We start from the raw sequence: 21,863 nt of genomic DNA, 5'->3' as shown, positions 1-21,863 counted from the left end.
TGCTAAAAAGCCTGGGAGCAGGCACACAGCCTTGTTTCACTCCACTGGTACTGTGAAAGCACAAGAGTATTGCCCATTATCCAGAACCCAGGCAAGCATGCTGTCATGAAATTAATGTACAGTGCTCATGAACTTCTCTGGGCAACCAAAGTTTGACATAATTTTCCATTAGCCCTCACAACTGACAGTATCAAAGGCACTGGTCAGATCTACAAACACTGGGCACAGACCTCTGCTTTGCTCCTGACATTTCTCCTGAAGTTGTCGGGTAAAAAACAAAACAATCACTTCTCAGCTCTTTCTGAAGCTACGCCAACTCTCAGGTAGATGACCATCTTCCAGGTGAAGGATCAGCCTATTAAGGAGCACTCTGGCAAAATTTTTGCTAGAAGTGACTGAGAGACCCCTCTGTGATTGTCAGTGGACTTTCTATTTCCTTTACCTTTATAGAGATGGACAATGGAGGCATCCTTGAACTCCTGGGGGATAACCTCCTCTTGCCGTATAACCTGGAAAATTTCAGTCAGTTTTTGTATGAGCAATGGACCCCCTATCTTGTAAATCTCAGCTGGAGTAGAATCAGCCCAGGCTCTTTGCTATGCAAGAGGAGCTGAATGGCTTTCAAAACCTCTTCTTCAGTTGGAACTTCAGCTAGGGAGGGATTGACTTCAACCTAAGGTAAACAGTCACTGGCCTCAGCATTGATTGATGATGGTATGTTGAAAACACTATGAAAGGGTTTAGCCCATCCCTCTAGGATCCCGTCCTTATCACTAATCAATGTGGCTCTATCAGCACTGAGTATTTCAGATGCAAACACAGGTCTTTAGCCCATAAATAGCCTTCAGGGCATTGTAAAAGTGCTTTGGATTGTTACTATTAGCATAAAACTGAATTTCAACTGCCTTCTTCCTGAGTCAAGAATCCTACATTTCTCTAAGCTTTGCTTGTACTTTACTTTTGATGGAATTAAGTGCTGCCTTCTTAGAGATGGATGAACTATCCTGCTGGTATCCTATGGAGTTCTCGTTTTTCATTTATCAGTTTTTTAATTTCCCCATCATTTTCATCAAACCAGCCTTGGTGTTTGTGAGTATTTTGACCCAGATGAGCAAATGCAGTGCTATACGCCAAATCTCTGAAAGCTGCCCGCTCCTTTTCTGCTCCACTGTTGCCAACTGTGTGTTGGCTCAACTTTCCCTCCAAGTTAGCAACAAATTGTTCCCTCTCAGAGAAGAGCTCTAATCTGTTGACATTAATTCTTCTGGTAGTTATTTTACCTTGGGGATGCCACTTTTGTTGAATGGAAATATTTAGCTTCGAGTGAATAAGTCTATGATCAGTCTAGCACTCTGCACCACACTTTGCCTTCATCACTCTCATATCCTGTTTGTCTCTTCTTACAGTCACACAGTCTGTTAAATGCCAATGTTTGCTAGTGCATCCACAAAGTTTTATTGCCTTTAGGCAAACAGAAGACATTGTTGGTGATGAGATCACCAACAATGGTCATGAGATGTACAAGTCTTCAGTAGTAAGTTAACACTGCTGTTGCTGTTTCTGACTCCATGCCAAGTCTGATCGTCTGAGCCTACTCTAGCATTAAAGTCACCCAGCATTATAAGTTTGTCCTCTTTTGGCACATTAATGATGAGGGTCTCCAAATCTTCATAAAATTTTTCTTTGACCTCATCAGGGTTCATCATGGTAGGAGCAGAGTCACTGATGATGGTGGCGTGACATTTTCCTGCAAGTGGCAATCGCATTGTCATGAGCCTGCCGTTCACTCCTTTTGGCAGGCATACAAGCTTATTGACTAGATAAGTTTTGATTACAAAACCTACTCTAGCTTCACAGTACTCCCCTTCACTATGGCCATTCCAGAAAAATGTGTATCCAGCTTCAACTTCAGTAAACTGGCCTTCATTTGCCAGCCTTGTTTCACTCAGGGCTGCTATTTGGATGTGATATCTGCTGAGTTCTGTGACAGCAAGAACTGTTCATCTTTCAGGTCTACTGGATTTTGTATTGTCTATAAGTGTGCACACATTTCATGTGCTGTTAGTGAGTAGAATCATCTTTGCAGATGTTTTGTACTTTTTTTTGTGTCTCAACCACAGAGTGGGATTCTCCTCCTGCCATGGTAATCAGGCCAGGTTTGGGTAAGCAGACTATTTTTAAGGCACCTTTTCTAGCCCCTTCCTCACACCAGGAGGTGAGCAGTGCAATCCTTAAAAGGCTTCTCAGACACCCAGGGGGCTGCTGAATCCCACTGCTGCTTCTAATGAGAATATGACCCTATGTCCTGAGTTGCCTGTGTGCAGGATTGTGACTACAGCTCCCAGTGTATCTGCACCTACTGCTTCGTCACTTGCCTGTCACCACAGGATTTTGAGATAGGTAAAATGGTAAAATGGTATGGATGATATCTTTTTATTTGTGCATAAACTGGATTTAAGTGAGGCAGAGTTGCCTGAAGCCATCGGCCTCCTCCAGCATCGTCACAGTCCAGTGGCAGGACAGAATCAAGACTATGTGATGGCTCAGTATGCAATGGATAAGTTTGCCATCTTCAATGTCTAACTGAGCTCTAAGGGCTCCATAGCACCTACTTCAGCCTCTTTCATGGTTATTGGAACAAATTGTTCTCGTCCTCCCATTCCACCAGAGGAAGTCTTCACATGCTTGGGGTAGAAACCCCCCTAACTCACTGATGGGTTTGAGACCCCTCGGTTACCCTCAACCTGGTTTAGCCCATCTGCTGAAATAGTTTACCAGGGTGTGGCCGCTGTGCATGTTACAGCTTCTTCGAGCCACAGGTTGGGTGGAACAGGTGGACACCAAAAGTAGAAAGCAGCCCTGAAAAGGGCCTGGCAGCCCTCACGCCAGAGGGACTAGTCTTCCCTGAGCACACCCTACACCCCATTAGAGACTTAGCATTTGTCACTTAAGCATTTGTCACCCTGAGCAAGTCACTTAACCTTTACTGGGCTCAGTTTCTTCATCTTCTAAATGAGAATAGTAACAGCACCTACCTTGCAGGGTTGTCGTGAGAATAAAATGAGATGATATATGTAAAGCATTTTTGTAAATCTGTCAGTGCTATATAAATGCTAATCTCTTCCCACTATTATTTTTGTAATTATTTTTGACTTTCTTTGTTTTCTTTCATTTTGGCATTCTTTGATCTCGTTAAAAAAACCCCTTTATTATGAATTAGTAGTGTTGAATTGAGATTCCAATGCATTTTCAATATTCTGAAATTTACTCTGTTTTGTAACAAGGATTATTTTATTTAGTGCATCTTTTAAGATGCAGTATAGTAATATCTGAAACTATTAATCCTTTGCCAATACTGGAAACTCCTTCTACTATATCATTCTGCTTTCTGAATTGTAATTAGAAGGGAGGTGGTAGGGTACAACTGAAAGACTGCTGACTAGCTGGAGGACTGGGTTCGAATTCTGCCTTTGAAATGTACAAACAGTGTCACTGGCGAAATCACTTTCCCTTTCTTGTCATCAATTTCTCTGTTGGTAAAATGTGAGGGGGTTGATCTAGACAGCTCTAACTCTGTGATCCTGTGACTAAATTCCAGTTTGATCTCCTCCCATTATTCATTTAGCAAACATTTGAGCGATGCATTTCATCCCCTCTGCCTTAGTTTCCTCATTTGTAAAATCAGAAATGTGAACTGGATTAGCTCTACTGATTGTCTTCTAAAGAGAAGAGAAAAGGCTAAGCAACAGAGTATTTCTTCTAGAGATGGTAAAGGGCTTGATATTCTTAAAGGGGCATCTTAGGTATGAGTAGGGACCTGATATCTCACTAGAAATTTAAGTTAAGATGTTAGGAAGCATTTGGTGGAGTTTCACTAAAAGAAAACTCTGAGGGTTGTTGAACTATCACAGTACAAGAAAGTCTTAAAAATAAACATTGATTCTTTTTTATTCAGGCTGATTTTGGTGGCATCACTACATGGTTTAGTGCGTCCTTACTAACTTTGTGATTGATTTGTTCCATTTTCTTGTGCCTCTTAGATCCTACTGGATCAGATGTTTTTGTTTGTGACCATTAATAAGGCTTTTGTTTGTTTGTTTCTTTAGAGGGTTATTTAACAGCAGTTTACAGTAGCCTAGCTATAATAATGATGATTCATTCATATATAGCACTTTATGGTTTTTAAAATAATACAAGAAGCACAGTCATGATTCCAACAGAAAATTGAGGCTGGAAGATGTCTAGTGCCTTGCTTCAGGTCTTGCTCCAGGAAGTGACAGAACCAGTGTCACACCCAGGTACTCTGACTCCGGATCCAGTGCTTTTCCCACACACTTAACTTTCTTAGAACTGTTTAAAAAGTACTGTTTTAGAATTTGGCCTATGCTGTTTTCTATAGCTTCTGTAAGCGTAGAAAAATAAAAGGCTGTTGAACTGGCCTTGGTAAACAAATTAGGAAGTAACCTTTGGTGATTGAGCTGTGAGTATTTACTTGGCACTCAGGGTGTTGCATTGATTTCTTCAGATTTTGATATTCAGTCTTAAGGGCATTCTGACTTCATGTTACTGAACTTTAGTCTACGGAATTGTGAAATGTAGTAGCAGACTCTTCCTTTCCAATTGTGTTTGCTCATTTGAAATTCTCCACTATTTTATCCTCCCAGGGCACAGACTAAATCATGTTAGGTTGGTGTTCTTGTATAAGGGCAAAAAAACTGAATTTAAATGTCAGAGCCTAGTGGGGTATCACTAAAGAAGGTTCCACTCTTTTCTTTATCTCAGAGGCTATAAAATACAAAACTGGCCTTTGAGTTACAAAATATATAGCAAGGTGAAATTGAAATAAAATCCATTCCAGATTTTGTTTATAATCTCTTTGACATGTGTCTAGGTGTGTAGTAGGTGGTGCATCAGGTATTCCTAGGTGCTTTTAGCTATAGCGTTTTACATTTTGACCAAATATACCCAAAAGGTTCTGTAATCTCGTTAGTTTGGCCATTCCCTTCATTGATGTGGATTGCCTGCCTGTTTTGAATGACTCTAATTCTCCCATACCATTTTTTTTAAAACAAGGGGTCCATATAGCACGCTCGAAGCCTTCGTCTTTTTTTCCTGACATCCCGAGGTGAAGGAGACTTTTTTAAAGAAATATGATGGAAACATGAGCCAAGGATCCAGATAATTCAAATAGAAAACCTGTTTTGTCTTCCAATATGTAGACATTTCAGCTAAACTGATCCCCTTCTCCCTGAATTATCATAATTTTTCTACATAAACTAGCTCATCTCTTGAATTTTTCAGACAGCTTTTCTACTCCTGTACCAGCAACTTTCTCATACTGAAGATGGCTCTCCTCTTCTGGCTTCTTCCTTTTCAGAACCTCTACTTAAGGAAGTACTCACCCCTGCCACCCAGGCTCTCATCCAAGCAGGTCTTCCTGGTTCTCCAGACGGTTTTACCACCTTGCCCCCATAGGCACCTTTTTGGCTTCCTTCTATGTGTTGTCTTCACTCAAAAATATAAGCTCCACGAGGGCAGGGACTGTCTTTCTTTTTGCTTGTATTGGTATTGCTAGTGCTTAGCACAGACACTATCTATCCATCTGTCTTTATCCTGCAACCTTTGGTTTTTAAATATTTGGTTTTTTATTTATATTTTAGAACAAAAACTGAAGGAATATTTTTAAAGGATTTTTGTTACACATCAAGAGGAAGGCCTATGAAGAAGCACAATAATTTAGATTATGAGGCTGTCACTTCTCTGCCCTTTAAAACACTGTACTTTTTAAAAAGAAGAGAGAAAAGGAGAAAGAGACAGAAGTATCGAGAGGCTTTCTACCATTTTATTAAGAGATTCTCCACCTCCCAACACAGCAGTTTTTCATGTCTTAGCTCTGAAATAAATGCAACTGTGGTTGACCCCCAACTCCACATTTTGATAATGATTTTCTGTTCCATCAAGACCATTAAGACCAAAAGTAATGACAGCTTTTATCTACCTTACTTTAAAGCAAAATACTGCTACAGTTAAAATGTATGTATACATTAGCATTGGAGGTATTTTTGTTGATATCTATTAATAACACATCAGCAGAAAAACAGATAAAGTACTCTTCACTTTGCTTGAATGGTAGTGTTTTGAATGAGTGCCAAAATTCTGGGTTCAATAGAGAATATAGAAGAAATTGTCTGTTAAACTGCTTCTCTTGTCCCCATTCCACCAGAATAATACCTCACAAATGTGGAGCTAACGTAGCTGAAGTCTGCACCTAGGAGCCAAAGCCAGCAGCAAGACGAGTAAGAGTCCATCCAGTAAGAGACATTTCTTTCAAAGAAACTTTTTTACCAGAAAATCTTATGCGCTGCTGAATGTTTTCATAAGCTATTGCCTAGTTATCCTGGTACATTTTTTATCATATCTTTGAATGAGTAAAACTAATTGGTTATAATTTTTACTGTAGTTTCATTTTCCTATATTTATTTAAAGGGGCTTTGTAAAAGGGGGAACAGGGGAAGGAATAAGCATGACATAGTACCTACTATGTGCCTGACACTGTTAAGCGCTTTACAAGTATCTTATTTGATCCTCACAACAACTCTGTGAGGTAGGTTCTATTATTAGCCCTCTTTTACAGGTGAGGAAACTGAAGCAAACTATGGAAATGCTGTCTTTATAAAGGGCAATGAAAATTCAGTACTTGACATAAGAAAATGTATACATGGTTATACAGACACTTGCTGTTTCCAATTTAATTTGTTGATTTCCAGAAAAATAATCGTTATACTCTAGTTTTTCTTACCTCTAAGGAAAAAACAAACAGGAAAGAGAAATGAAGCATGTTTCATTTGCTTAAGGTGATTTGGGACCCATTTGTGGCTCTTTGGGGTTTGCTGTTATTAAGACGCTGGGTCTAAAAATAACAAGGACTCTATCTTGGGAACATTGTGAGACTGTTTTCCTTAGTTAATAAAGGCGGCTTCAAAACACTCAGTGTTCGTATTGCCAGAAATACTTGTAAAAATGGTCCTTTTGAAGACTGAAAAGCTCGTGGTATTAACACTGGGCCCAGGTGACAGGAATGCTGAGAAGGACGAAGGGAGATTTGTGTGGGTAATGAAACGTTGCTTTGAAATAACTAGCAAAACCCAAGGGTTCTAATCCCTTTCCAATAAGGGCTGGAATGTGTCTGGGGTGGCACCGTTTTCATTCAGCCTGACCTTTCTGGTGAGTGGCCCTGGGACACTTCTTAAGTTTTGGCACCTTGCCAATACTTGTCATTTTGCACCCAACTTACTTTAGGAGTCACAAAAGTAGTATACCACTTGAAGAGGAGACTTTCTTTAAGAATTTCTTTTAGTGGTACAAAATTTTCGCCTTTTATATTCTTTGTAGACAGTGGATAATCTTGATCACAATTATTTTTGTTATTATGAAGCAGGTTTGTGTAAAATTTAGCAATAGTTTATATTCAGTTTATTGTGGCTTTAAATTCTTGTTGAGAAATAAATCATAATTTGTTGTTAGTTGTTCCCCATAAAAATAATTAGAAACAGAGAAGAATTATTTTCAAGGTAAGATATACCAAAAGAAACTATTTATTCAGACATAAGTACGTATTTCCTTCATTTAAACATTGTTTTCTGTGGAAAGCAAAAAAAAGCAAACATCTCCCATTATTTAGAAGCTGGTAAATAATTGTGAGGGAAGCCCCTAAAGATCATTTTTTCCTTGTAATGAATGCTAAACTGACTCTATTTGACAGCTCTACTCTTGCCATCTACAAAATGATGCTTAATTATGTAAGGAAGCTCTTGAGCTTAAAGCCACTAGAAACTCTGGCATTTTTTAATAAAGGATTCAGATGTTGCTAAACTTGTAAGAACAGTGTTTTAAATATATAAATTCAAAATGTTTACAATTAAACAAAGAGAGTAAAAAACTAATGATCCAGCTATTACATCACTGCTAATGGAATGGTACTCATTAGTTTTCATCTCAGTTTAAATTAGAATTCCCTATGCTGCTCCAAACAATTAGGATTGAAATCAGCCCCACTATTGAAAATTGAACCGTTTCATTGAACATTTTGAACAAACCCCTCATGGCACTTGAGTCCTCCGCATTATTTTTATTTAATTGTACCTCCCATCGGAGTACTACCTGCAGTGATGAAATTTCAGCTTACAGATTGTTTGAGCCTGTAACCATTGGAGATAGGATATTTAAAGCAAAAGAAGGAGGGGGAAAAGGAGAAAGTTATCTTAACAAGGAAAGTAAAATGTGGAATCATAAACAGATAACACCCTCTATTTAAACTGTGACCACAGCCATTATCAAAAAGACTGTACAAAGAAGGTATTAGTAACAAGGTGAGATAATGTGTGTAAAGGCATTTGTATACCTTAAAATCCTAGGTAGATGTCAAATAATAACAATAATAGTCACTACAGTGGACATTCATGGTCCTAGACATTTTTGTGCCTGTAGTAGGATATGCAGTCCCTGGTTGGTCTTTCTAGCAGCATCCATGAGTACGTATGAGAGTTAACTACATTCATAAATAGGACAGAGTGAGATGATACTTATAAAAAATTTTTAAATGTTGAAGTGCCATATAAATGCTAGCTATTACTATTATTGATCACATAGGAAGCATACATGTGCATTTATGTGTTTTTATAACACTTGGAAGCGATTTGTTTTCCTCTTATCATGTAGGACTTCTTTTCAATATACTCTAGATCACACTGCAAATGTGTCCTAGATTTGAGGTCAGCTGTTAATTTTGAGACCAACTATAATCTTTAAGACAAACTGTTTTTATGACTTTTTTCCAGGCACCTTGTGAAGGAGGGGGAACTTCCTTTGTTTCAGCACATCCTTCCAAGCAAGGGGCACTAAAATGATTTTTTTTTTAAAAAATCATCAAAATTTAAAAATATCATTAAAATGATGTTTTGCCGGATGGTGAATAGGAACAAAACTTCGTTGTTTTCGTTTTTTCTTTTCTTTTAAAATGTAACCTGGTCGTGATAGAATTTTTTCTTGCCAAAAAAAAATAATAATGGGAAAAGAGAGAGTCCCTCTTCTGAAATGGAAAGTTCAGAATGATTTAGTAATATGCTTTCATTCAGTTCAGGAAATGTCAGGTGTCTTTTTTTGTTTTTTAACTTACTTGTATTTTGAACACAAATTTAAAAAAAAAAAACTTTTGAGGTTCAAATTCTCTCCCTCACTCCAGCCCTTTCTCCATCCATTGAGAAGGCAGGCAATATGATATCAATTGTACATGTGAAGTCATATAAAACGTGTTTCCATGTTAGCCATGTTGCAAACAGTAAAAAGCAAGAAACATAAAGAAAGTGAAAACAGTGTGCTGCAGTCTGCACTCACTTAGATCATCTCTGGAGGTGAATAGCATTTTTCTTCATAGGTTTTTTGGATTATGTTCTTGATCATAGTAGCTAAGTCTTTCACAGTTCATCATCAATATAATATTGCTATTAGTATATACAGTGTTCTCCTGGTTGTGCTCACTTCAATTTGCATCAGTTCAATAAGACAGATTTTTCTGAAGACATTCTCCTCATCATTTCTGATAGCACTGGAGAATTTCATCACAATCATATACCACAACTTGTTCAGCCATTCCACAGTTCTTGCACATGCCCTCGATTTCCAATGCTTTGCTACCACAAAAAGAGCTACTACAAATATTTTTATGCAAACAGGTCCTTTTTCCTTTTCTTTGATCTCTTTGGGGTACAGACCTGGTAATAGTATTGCTGAGTCAAAGAATATGCAGTTTTGTAGCCCTTTGGGCATAGTTACAAATTGTTCTCCAAAGTGGTTAGACTAGCACAACTCCACCAACAGTGCATTAGTGTCCCAATTTTTTCACCTCCCTTCTAGCATTTGTCATTTTTCCTTTCTGTCATGTTAGCTAATCTGATAGGTATGAGGTGGTATCTTGGAGTTTCAATTTGCATTTCTCTTATTGATAGCTTTGATTTCTTCTTTTGAAGACTGCCTGTTCATGTCCTTTGACCATTTATCAATTGGGAAATGGCTCTTTTTTATATATTTGACTCAGTTTCCTACATATTAGAGAAATGAGACCTTTAACAGTCTTCTGTTTTTCTTCTGATTTGGGGTGCATTAGTTTTGTTTGTTCAAAAGGCTTTTAATTTCGTGTCATCATAATTATCCAGTTACTTGTTGTGATGCTCCCTATTTCTTGTTTGGTCATAAACTCTTCCCTTAACCGCAGATCTGACAGATTTTTCTGTGCTTCCCTTATTTTTGATATTACCCTTTATTTCTCAATAATTTATTCATTTTGACCTTATCTAGGTATGTAGTGTGAGATCTTACTTTATGCCTATTTTCTGCCAGACTGCATTCCCATTTTGTTAGCAATTTTTGTCAAATTGTGAGTTCTTACCCCCAAAGCTTGGATATTCGAGTTTATCAAACACTAGATTACTATGGTCGTTTATTACTATGTCTTGTGTACCTAATCTATTCCATTGATCCACCATTCTATTTCTTGGCTACTACTAGATTGTTTTGATGATTACTACTTTGTGATACAGTTTGAAATCTGGAACCATTAGGCTGCTTTCCTTCACATTTTTTTTAATGATTTTCTTGTTATTGACCTTTTTTTCCAGATTTATTTTTTTTCTAGCTCTATAAAATAATTCTTTGATAGTTTGATTGGTATGGCACTGAATAAGTAAATAAATTAATTTAGGTAGAATTATCATTTTTATTACATTGGCTCAGGCTTACCCATGAGCAATTAATTTTTTTTGGTCTTTATTTGTATTAAAAGTATTTTGTAATTGTGTTTATATAGTTCCTAGGTTTGTCTTGGCAGATAAACTCTCAAATATTTTATATCGTCTGCAGTTATTTTAAATGGAATTTCTCTTTTTATTTCTTGCTGTTGGACTTTGTTGGCAATGTATAGAAATGCTGATGATTTATATTGGTTTGTTTTATATTCTGTAACTTTGGCAAAGTTGTTTCAACTAGTTTTTAGTTGATTCTCTAGGGTTCTCTAACTATACTGTCTTATCATCTGCAAAGAGTGATAGTTTTGTTTTCTCATTGACTTTTTTATTCCTTCAATTTCTTCCTCTTGTTTTATTGCTACAGCTAGCATTTCTGTAAAATATTGAATAATAGTGGTGCTAATGGACATCCTTGCCTCACCCCTGATCTTATTGGAAAGGCTTCAAATTTATCCAGTTATAGATAATACTTGCTCTTGGTTTTAGATGGATACTACTTAGCCTATTAAGACAGGCTCCATTGGGGCAGCTAGGTGGTACAGTGAGTAGAGCACCAGCCCTGGAGTCAGGAGGACCTGAGTTCAAATCTGGCCTCAGACACTTGACACACTTATTAGCTAGTGACCTTGGGCAAGTCACTTAACCCCAGAAATTTTTTAAGCATTCAGGTAGTTGCTAAATTTTGTGTGACCCTGACTGTGACTGTATTGTATTTGAATTTTTTTTTCTGAATGCTTTAAAGAATTTTCTCTTTCACCTAGGCTCTCTAGAATTTGACTATGATATTCCTGAGAATTTTCATTTTGGGATCTCTTTCAGGAGGTAATCAGTGAATTCCTTCAATTTCTATTTTGTTTCCTGGTTCTAAACTATCAAGGCAGTTTTCCTTGATAATTTCTTGAAAGATTGTCTAGACTCTTTCTTTCATTATGGCTAGGCAGTTGAGTCATTTTAAAATTAGCTCTTTTTAATCTGTTTTCCAGGTTAGTTGTTTTTCCAATGAAATAATTCACATTTTCTTCTATTTCTGAATTTTTTTTATTTTGTTTTATTGTTTTTAATGTCTCATGGAATTATTAGCTTCCACTTGTCCAATTCTAATTTTTAAGGAATTTGTTTTCCTCAGTGAGCTTTTTCAACTTCTTCTATTTGACTAATTCTGCTTTTTAAGGAGTTCTTTTCTTAAGAGAATTTTTGTTCCTCTTTTCCATTTGACCAATTCTGTTTTTTAAGGTGTTATTTTCTTCAGTATTTTTTGTGCCTCTAATGAGGTGATTGGACCCCAGCTAAGGACCATATCTCTGGCAGTAACCTATGAGTGGGCCCCAGTGAGGAAAACTATCCCTTCCTGCTACAGGAACAAGCTGATCCTGTAGAACTTCCTTGTACAAACAGAACTATCCTACTGACCCCCACAGTTACCATATACAATCTAGAGGTCAAGCTATAGACATTAACTCCTGAGGCTATCTTGTATAAACAGCATGGCCTTGAGCACTAGTTGACTTACTGAAGTAGCAGACCCAAAAACACTCCTTAGAATCCGTCTCCTTCCCCCTCCAGGGTTTCCAGTAGTGAATTCTAGGTAAGACACCTGCGCCCAAAATATAGGAATTGTATATTCCTTAGAACTTACCACTCCTTGATTCTGCCCAGCACCTCCTAATTAGCTTAGTTGATATGCCATGCTTTAAGCTTTCTCCATAAAAGCTTTTACTCTAATAGGTTGGGAGCTCCCTAAGGAGCTCAGTATGCTTTATAGTGTCACAAGAAAGTTTTGCCACTTGCCTTGAAGATGGGTTGAGTCTACAGATTCTTTCCAAATGACACTGCTCTACACCCCAATATTTTCACAAACTGCCATCTTTTCATCATTCTTTTGCATCATTCTCATTTCTTTCCCCAGTTTTTCTTTTACCACTCTTACTTCATTTTGAAAATCATTTTTAAAATTTTTCAGAGATTTTTGTTGGGCTTGTGTCAAATTCACATTTTTCTTTGAGGCTTTGATTGTAGTTACTTTTACATTGTTCTCCTGAGTTTGTCTTGATCTTACCTCTCACCAAAGTAGCTTTTTATGGTGGGGTTATTTTTGTTATTGTTGTTTGCCTATTTTTCCAGAATATTTTTAAACTTTGAACTTTATGTTAAAGATGGGCTTTGTTCCTGGAGTGGGGGTGGAGTCACGCTCTCTGAAGTTTAAAGTTTTTCTGCATTTCTATTTTCAGAGCTAGCTCTTGGGTGTTTGGAGATTTTTGGTGCTTCCAAGGTGCTGTGATTTGGGGAGAGGTGAAGTCACTGATCCCTGGTGACTGGGAGCTCTCTTGCTCTTTAGGGTTCCTGTTCCCTCTCTGCCCTGGAACTATGACCCTGAAGGAGGTATAGGCAGTGGAATTACCAAGCAGCATCTCATCCTGCATCCAGTGCTAGCACAGAGGTCCCCATAATCTCTTTCTGACCATTTGCCAGGTCCCTTTACTATCTCTGGCTTGAGAGCTCATGAAGGTGCTGCTGCTGCTGTCCCTGCCTCCCAATCCACAGCTGGTAATACTGCCGTTTGTACCCTTGGTTAGCCTCCTCTCCCATGTCACAGATCTCTCCTGAGCTCCCAAGTTGTTGTACCATAACCTTTCATTGGCTGTGCTGCTCCAGAATTCAGTTTGAGGTGTTATTTTAAAGTTGCTTAGAGGGGAATGTTGGAACAACTTGGCTTCTTCCTCTACTCTGGCATCTTGGCTCCGCCCCCAGAAGTTTCTAATTGTCTTTTATGTGCATAGCACTTTAATAAATGCTAGCTCATCAGTGTCTGCATTTATTCTGCCTGAATTTCAATAAAATTAGGTCTTTGTTGCATTAAATCAACCCTGTTACTGTCTATGTGACCTTGGACAAGTCACCTATCTTCCCTGGGCCTTGATTTCCCCATATGTAAAATGAGGGGGTTGGATTGGATAGCCTTGGAGATCCCTTCTAACTTATGATCTATAATCTAAAGAAATCTGATATCTGAGAAAAAAAAAAAGCTTTCAAGAAGGACTTGGGATTTCTTCTTTTTTGTTGGTGGTGTTGTTTACAAAAATGTAAGAGTGAAATTTTGTTTTTGTTTTCCATAATGCTGTATGTTAAACCTGCATCTGCATAGGAATTTTATTTTTTATAGTTGACCAGTCACTTGCAAAACTGAGAAAAATGGTTCTAAGTTTTCCCAGGTTCCTTAGAGTCTCTTACTGTGTTTTGAATGTATGTAAAACATTTATCTCATATAAAATGTACTGGAATTGGTACTTCAGGAGGTAGTTTGATTTTCATTTGAAAAACAGACTTGAACATACTGCTTTGTTGCTGCATTTTGTCTATACCAAACTTTCATATGTGAAATTCAGATTTTTTTTATTTAGTGGATTTGGTTAAGAAATTATTGCCTCTTTTCTTTCTTTGTTCATTGTCTGGGGTGGAGGGTGAGGGGGGAGACTCCTGGGAGCAGCCCTTCCCTTTGATTTATTACAAACCATCCTTTTATCCCCAGAGTAATACTTTTAATGACCCAAACAACCATATAAATTTGTAAAAGCCAGTGCTTAATATGATTGTGTCACCCCTAGAGATAAGTTAAAATAACAATAATAATAACCCTCTAACTATGTAGCCAGCTCTCATAACCCTCTAACTATGTAGCCAGCTCTCTCCTAAGAGGCTTGTAAATTGTTTCCTGTCATAACAGAAATTAATAGCAGAGGTCATCAGCATTTAGACTCCTAAATAGCAAATGCATCTCCGTCTTGGGGCAAAGACTACTTCCTAACATTTTGATACAATTTTCTTTTGCATCTCACACCCCACCCCACTGTAGCCCACTTTTCCACTCCCTTTGCCCCATTAAATTCCATGGTGTTGGCCTGCAAAATTTCCCTCCTGTTTGGTACACCTGTGCTCAGCTCCAGCTGCGTTTTTGTGCTAAAGGAGTGGACAAGAAAGCCTGCCGTGCAGCTTATCCCCAATCCCAGGAAGCCTTTGATGATGGTGCTCCTTGTGGACACAGAAGGCCTCCCAATCCTGTCCTGGGGAATTCTCTGCGTTTGCGATGAAAGATGTCAGCAGCCTGTTGCTCTTACTGTTGTTAAGCAAGCACCTGCCTCTCTGCCTTCTTTTCTAAGGATTTGTGTGAAATAACTGAGCTCCTAATCCAAGCAAGACAGCTGTATTTAAACGCTTTGCAGGGCATGGTTTGGATGTAGCTACATCAAAGAGAAGAAATGATCCGACATCGTCTGGATGCCGCCCCTGCATCTGCGCAGGAATTTTATTTTTTTATAGTTGCCCAGTCATTTGCAAAGCTGAGGAAAATGGTTCTAAGTTTTCCCAGGTTCCTCAGAGTCTCTTCCTGTGTTTTGAATGTATGTAAAACATTTATTTCGTATAAAACGTAACATATCTACATAATTCAGGCCCTCATCTCTTCTTGCCTGATTATTTTAACGTTGTCTAACTGGCCTAACTCTGTCTCCCTCTCTACCTCCCTGACAAGTCTTTCCTTTTTTTTTTTTTTCCTGGCCTCTGTGTGATTTGATAGGCATTACAGGCAATCCCAGTTATCCCCATTTGTATATGTTCCTAAAGTCCTTTCGCTAGGCTCCTTTTGAGCTAATCCTGGGGATTTCCTTCCAGTAGGAAAGTCTTCCATAAGCTTCACAGTGCCTCTAAAATAAAATACAGTACTCACTTTTGATCTTGGCATTCAGGGCCCTCCACAATCTAGTTCTGTTTTTACCCTGTATTCTTCACATAATCTAGCTGTGACTTTCCTCACACTGTCTCTCATTCTTGTAACTGATTAGCGTAACTGATCCTAGAAAATGGATCTCTCCCTTCCTTCTCTCCGTTTTTCTGGTTTTGTTTCCCCCAAACCCCTCCCCTTTACCCCACCCTACCTCTATTGACATGTCCTCCTTAAAGGTTGACAAATTAAATGGTATGCCGTGAAGCCATCCTGGGCCTTTGCCCTAGCTGACAGTGACTCTCAGATGTTTTGTTGCTCTTTGGCTAGACCTCTCCCTGGAATATATAATGTGCTCCCTTATATACAAGTTTGTTGCATCTTTCTTCTTCCCTTACCACAATGTAAGCTCCTTCGGAAAAAAAGTTTTAATCATAGCTGTCTTTGCAACCCCAGCGCCTAGCACAGTACATTCATAAAATAAAATGTGATATGTGTTTAACTGAAATGAATTCCTTTTTCTAAATTAATTGTAAATACAATAATTTTCTGTCTGGTTAGAATAGTTCAATAATAATCTCTGAATCAAAGCAGAATAACTGTATTTAAACACTTTAAAGGGTATCTTTTTGTCCTGACTTGCTAGATTTTAAAACTTTTTCCCTAATCCTGGTCTCTTGCTTAATCATATATGAGGACAGTGGTTATTATACCAAATTTTGTAGAAAAGTATCCAGATACTTAATGTGAAATCTATTACAACATTTGCATCTAAAGATTTTATAAAAGTTCAGATTTTTGTCTTAGTTCCTTATGAAGTTATGTGATACTTGGCAAAGATGAGGGAACCTTTCTTCTAATCACATACCACTGACTTAAAGAAAAAAAAAGGTACATGCAAGTTTTAAATATTTAATGCGATTATATCTTTATTGTTTTGTTTTTAGAGGATCAAAAATGTTAAACTTACTAGCTTTTCAAATTTAGAACCAATAGGGAACACAAAACTGTATCAGGTTTATAAACAAAATTGATAGAAACAGTTTATGTCTGCAGTCAACCCTTTCTACACCTTTCCTTGGGCACTTACTGTCCCCATCCTTCCTCGTGGCCTATGAAAATCTACTGTCAGGAAGGGAGCTATCAGCATTTTTCCAGTTTTTGTATTTTATTTTGTTTCTAAATGTATAATGGAAGACTTTCCTACCTAGAAGGAAATGTCCAGAAACAGTTGGGAGGCTACCTGGCTGAGTTACATTAGGAACACATATAAGTCAGGATTAGAGGATTGATTAACTTGCTTGAGAATTCCAGCTAACTTTACCAAAATTAAGGAAAGAAAAATATGCCTTTTTAAAACTAGTCAAATCTCACAAAACATGTATTCACCCAGGGCATTTATTTCTCTACCTGGCACAACCATGATTTTAAAAGGAAGGAAATAATTAGAAGCAGTAATTTAAAAAGAAAAAAATACCTTTGTATATATCTAACCACTTTTAAAACAATTTTATATTTAATCTACAGCAACCAGGATTTCAGTTATTTTCTAAGTTAACTTTAAATTACCCTGTATTATTACAAGATGATATGTGATATTAGGTACATGGTAGGAGTAAAAGGGCTACAATCCATAACCAACCTGGACTTGCCCAGAAGTGGGATAAGGGATGTGATCAAGAAAGTGGAAGAGGAGAAAAGAAGATAGGTTAGCCACGTGAGAGGGATAAATGATGGGCAGCATATGTATTCTATCGTTATCTGCTTATTATCAAAAAAACTAGAAGAAGCTTCCTCCCTCCATACTTTGAATGAACCCCCTATGAAGGACTTGCAGGAAGAGGCAACTAGTTGTACAGAATGGGAACATATAGATGGGTTGAGATCAATGCAACTGGGCCACATCAATGACAAACAGATCCTTCCAAATACTGTTTTGTCCTTATGATTCTTCCTAGAACTGTATATTCCTAATAGTCTTTGTGCCTAAGTTAAAAAATGAGTTGGGGGAGAAAGAGGAATTTTTCTAAATGATTCTCTGGTTCAGGTCCAGTTGACTTTTTAGTTTTAGGGAAGCTAATTCCATTATTATGTTCCATTGTTGAATTAAGGAAAATAAAGCACACTAACTTAAATTAAGCAAATTTGTCTTAGCATGTTCTTCATGGGGGTCATTAATAAGAGCTACATGTAAATTTTTGTATAAGAAGGAAATACTAAGAAATTTTAGTTCCTCAGAAAGTTAAATAAACATAAAAGTATAAAGTATTATTGTCATATGCTACAGATGAAATTATCTTGGCAGTGTTTTTGGACTCAAGCAATGGGCAAGAAAACTTTTGGAGCAGAGACTGCTTGAGGCTAGAAAATAAAACCTTGATGTGATTACTGTTAGAATGGAAATTCAGGTATGTGATTCAGGTCCTAATAAGAAATCAAAGGATTGTAGTAAAGAAGCTAAAAATTGTGATTCCCCTCTCCCCCACCCCCGCTTTAAATGGTAAGTGAAGCAACGTGTAATAACCTTGAAAGAAGATCTAGGTAGACATTTATTCTATAAAACAGAGCGAGAGAGAAAGGAGAAATGTCAGAAGAACTGCTTTAAAGTATTTTATTTCCCTTCCTACCCTCTTGGAATTTTTTGAAAGTCTTTGAAGGTTTATTTTTATAGGTTTACTAGTTCTTTCCTCCGTCTCAAGCATCCTGAAGCAAGAACCCCATTCCTTTTCTTTTATTTTTCTTTTAGCTGACTTTCCATAATCAGTCTGTGAACCACATGAGTAACAACAAATCAAAGCAAGGCTTCAATGAATGTAAAGGACTGCTTCTCATTAACCTTTTATTGGCATTCATCTCAGAACCTGGCTTCTTTGGTTTTGTTGTTGAAACTTAGAAGAAAGTTTCCAGGTGCGTTGTGAGTTTTTCTTTTTTCTTTTTTTTTTTTTCCATCCCAAGCTCATTGTTCAGTTGGAGAACTGTTAGAATTTGTAGCCCTAGGAAAGTCACCTTCATGACACATTTCAAATAGTGCCTCTTTATAATTTTGTGAGTACATCTACTTTCTATTAATTGTAATTTGTATGCTTCCTTTTAGAAGGATACTAAAGAATCAAATACAACTACATATCAAGAAAATTTCCTTTCCTTTGAAATAAGAGAATGATAATTGTATCCAAAAAAATGAATTTATTTGTATCTACTTCTAGATTACAATATTTTAGTGTTTTTATAACCTTGTCTTTTACTAATGTCTTCCTCTGTTCTTTCTATGGAGTGAAGATTACCCTGCTCTTGGAAGGCTATGTCAGCCAGTTCTACCACCTTGAAAATATCTAGATTATGTGTGTGGCTACAGACTTCGTTTTTGTGGTAACCATCCTGCATAAGTTTAGAAAAGTTTATCACCAGAGGGTTGACAATCAACAAGCCTTTATTCAGTGCCCACGTATGTCAGACATTGTGAGTTAGGCAACTAGAGGTACACTAGAGGCCTCTCAGGAGCCTACATTCTATCAGAGGGGACAACATTTGTATGTGTCGTTGAGTAATAACATTTTTTAGCCACTGTAACTCACGAAAGAAGATCTACCAAGGCATTATAGATTGTGATCTGCTAAGGAAGAAAAAGTACCCATGCTGATGAAATTAGACTTTTGGATTATTAAAGGAAAAGTCCTAGTATTTCTTATCAATACCCTTAATTAATATAAAATATTGGTTGATTGCTTCTGTGTTCATAACACTAATAGGTACTATGGCAAATACAATGAAGAAGCAGCCTTCCACAGTTTATAATCTATTCTGGGATCAAAAGATATATAAAGAACTATAACACAATTGAGACATGATAGTTGAGGTGCCGTATGTATGGTATGAGATTATAAAAATTGAGTATAATGAGAGATGACTTCCAGCTGACATGGTGAGGAAACGACCACAGATCTAGAACTAGAAGGGACCATTTAGTCCATTGGAACAAAGGCATACAGTCCTTATTAGGGGGATAGTGAGTCCACTGGATTGGCAATAGATGTAAAGGGAGACAGAAGACAGACTCAGGAGTTTGAGTGGGGGCTGTGAAGGAAGTATGGTGGTACCATTAATATAATCACAGAATTTGAAAGTTCAGAAAGACCTCAGTTGCCATCTAGACCCACCCATACACAAAAGGGATCCCCAGGTTGGCATCCCCAACAAGTAGTTGTTCAGCCTCAACTAGAAAGACTTCCAAGAAGTGACCATTCATCACCTCTCTAGGGAACCTCTTCCACTTTTGGACAGCTTTAATTGTCAGGAAGTTTATCCTCACATCTCTCTTGCTTCTTTTCAGCTTCCACCCATTGCTCCTGGTTCTGCCCCCCGAGACCCAACAGAATAAGTCTTGTCCCTCCTCCATGTGACAACTCTTCCGATACTTGAAGATAGCTCTCATGTGTTCCCTGAGTCTTCCCTTCTCAGAACTATACGTGCTCAGTTACTTCAACCAATCCTCATGTGACATGGAGTCAAGGCTTTTAGCCATCATGCTTTCCTTCCTCTTAACACTCCCCAGCTTATCAGTGTCCTTATGCCATGGCAACCAGAACAGAACACAAACTCCAGATGAGGTGTGGTAAGGGTAGGGACTGTTAACTACCTACTCTTGGAAGCTATGTCTCACTTAATGTAGATAAAGATTGTACTGGATTTTTTGGCCACTATATTATATGTGCTGATTTACATCAAGCTTACAATCCACTAAAACCCCCAGCTCTTTTTCAGAGCTATCTAATGATACCTATTGCCCCCAAATCCAGGACTTTACCTTTATTCCTATCAAATTTCATCCAAGTGCATTCAGCCTAATGTTCTAGTCTGGCAAGATACTTTTTGATCCTGACCATCATTCAGTATGTCAGCTCTGCCTCCCAGCTTGGTATCATCTGCAGATTTGATGATCATTCCTTCTTTGTTTTTGTCCAGATGGTAAGGGGTAAAAAAGAAAAACAAAACAAAACAACAACAACAAAAAAAAACAAAACCCAGCACAAGGCTAAGAACAAATCCCGGGAGTACACTACTGGAAACTTCCTGCCATATTGACAGTGATTCGTTAACAATTACTCTTTAAGTCTTGACCATCCAACCAGTTCTTAATTCCTCTGATTACATTATTGTCCATCTTCTCCACAAGAATAATATAAAACACTTTCTCAGAAGCGTTGCTAAAATGCAGCTAAGTTATTCTAAGTTAATCTCTTTTGGTGGAAAGCTCAGATTGACTCCAGGACTAACCTATGTAACACTCAGAGCAGTTGCATTAAAGAAGCAGTGGAGATATCAAGACCTCTTGCTATCAGTATTTCCTTCCTAAGCATTTCCTTCATCTGCTAGGTTAGTAATCTTTTCAAAAGAGGAAATGAGGTTAGTGTAGCATGACCTGTCTTTGATGAAGACCTGTTGACTATGTAAAAAATTCTTCCTTTTTTAGATGTTCATTTATCTCCATTCTAATTAAAGTCAAGCTCACTGACCCGTAGTTTGGGACCTCCATTCTCTTCCTTTTTTTAATATTAGGGCAACACTTGCCCTTCTCTAATCTCATAGCACCCCTCCCATCTTTCACAACCTTTAGAATATCACTGAGAGTGGTTCACCTGTGACACCTGCTAGTTTTTTCAGGTCCTGAATATGAAGGTCATTTGGGCCAAGTTACTTGAATTCATCAAGATTATCTAAGGGCTCTATTCCTCTCTCCTTCTTTATCTTCAGTATCGACTCCCAGTTAGTTATTTCTTGTTCCGTCATTTCCAATGAAAAGTCACTCTCCTTAGCAGAAAAAGTAAAAACCAGAATTACACAGCTTAATCTTCTCTCTGCTAATCTGTTATCATAGACCTATTCACCCTAAGCAAAGGTTCTATCCTCCTTTTTCTTCTTATAAAACAACAAACCCTTTTTATTGTCCTTAGCTTCCTTCACTAATCCCAGCTTCTTCTCATCTGTACCATAAAGGACTAAATAATTCTCTTGTAACCACCTTCTGTTTACTTGCTCTTGTTTCCATCTTCTGTGCATTTCTGTTCTAAAATCCAAATTGGTTGGTGAATTCCCTGTGCATTTACATTGGTCTCTCCTTAGGAATCTCATTTTTCCTTCTTATCGGCATTGTTTCTCTTTATGCCTTAAGAATTTCTTTATTGAGCATTTCCTATGCTTCCTGGGTTGACTTATCCTGGACTGTTTTGAACCTTTGAAATCTCCTTTCTTAAGATATAGGGTTCATGTCAGACTGTGCCCAGATTTCCACTCCTTTTCCATCACAAACTTCAAGAGGGGGTAGAACCCCACCAAGGTTCCCCCAAATTCCA

General features: G+C 37.7%; 1 protein-coding gene across 2 annotated transcripts in view; it reads left to right on the top strand.

Annotated features, from left to right (window-relative positions):
• Positions 1 to 21,863, top strand: part of GSTCD (glutathione S-transferase C-terminal domain containing) — a 189,705-nt gene that overhangs the window by 48,362 nt on the left and 119,480 nt on the right. The window lies entirely within an intron of this gene.

The sequence above is a fragment of the Trichosurus vulpecula genome, chromosome 6, assembly GCF_011100635.1.
Source record: "Trichosurus vulpecula isolate mTriVul1 chromosome 6, mTriVul1.pri, whole genome shotgun sequence".
In the NCBI taxonomy this organism is placed as follows: Eukaryota; Metazoa; Chordata; class Mammalia; order Diprotodontia; family Phalangeridae; genus Trichosurus; species Trichosurus vulpecula.
The sequence above is the reverse complement of the archived record's forward strand: the minus strand, read 5'-3'. Positions and strand labels throughout refer to the sequence as shown.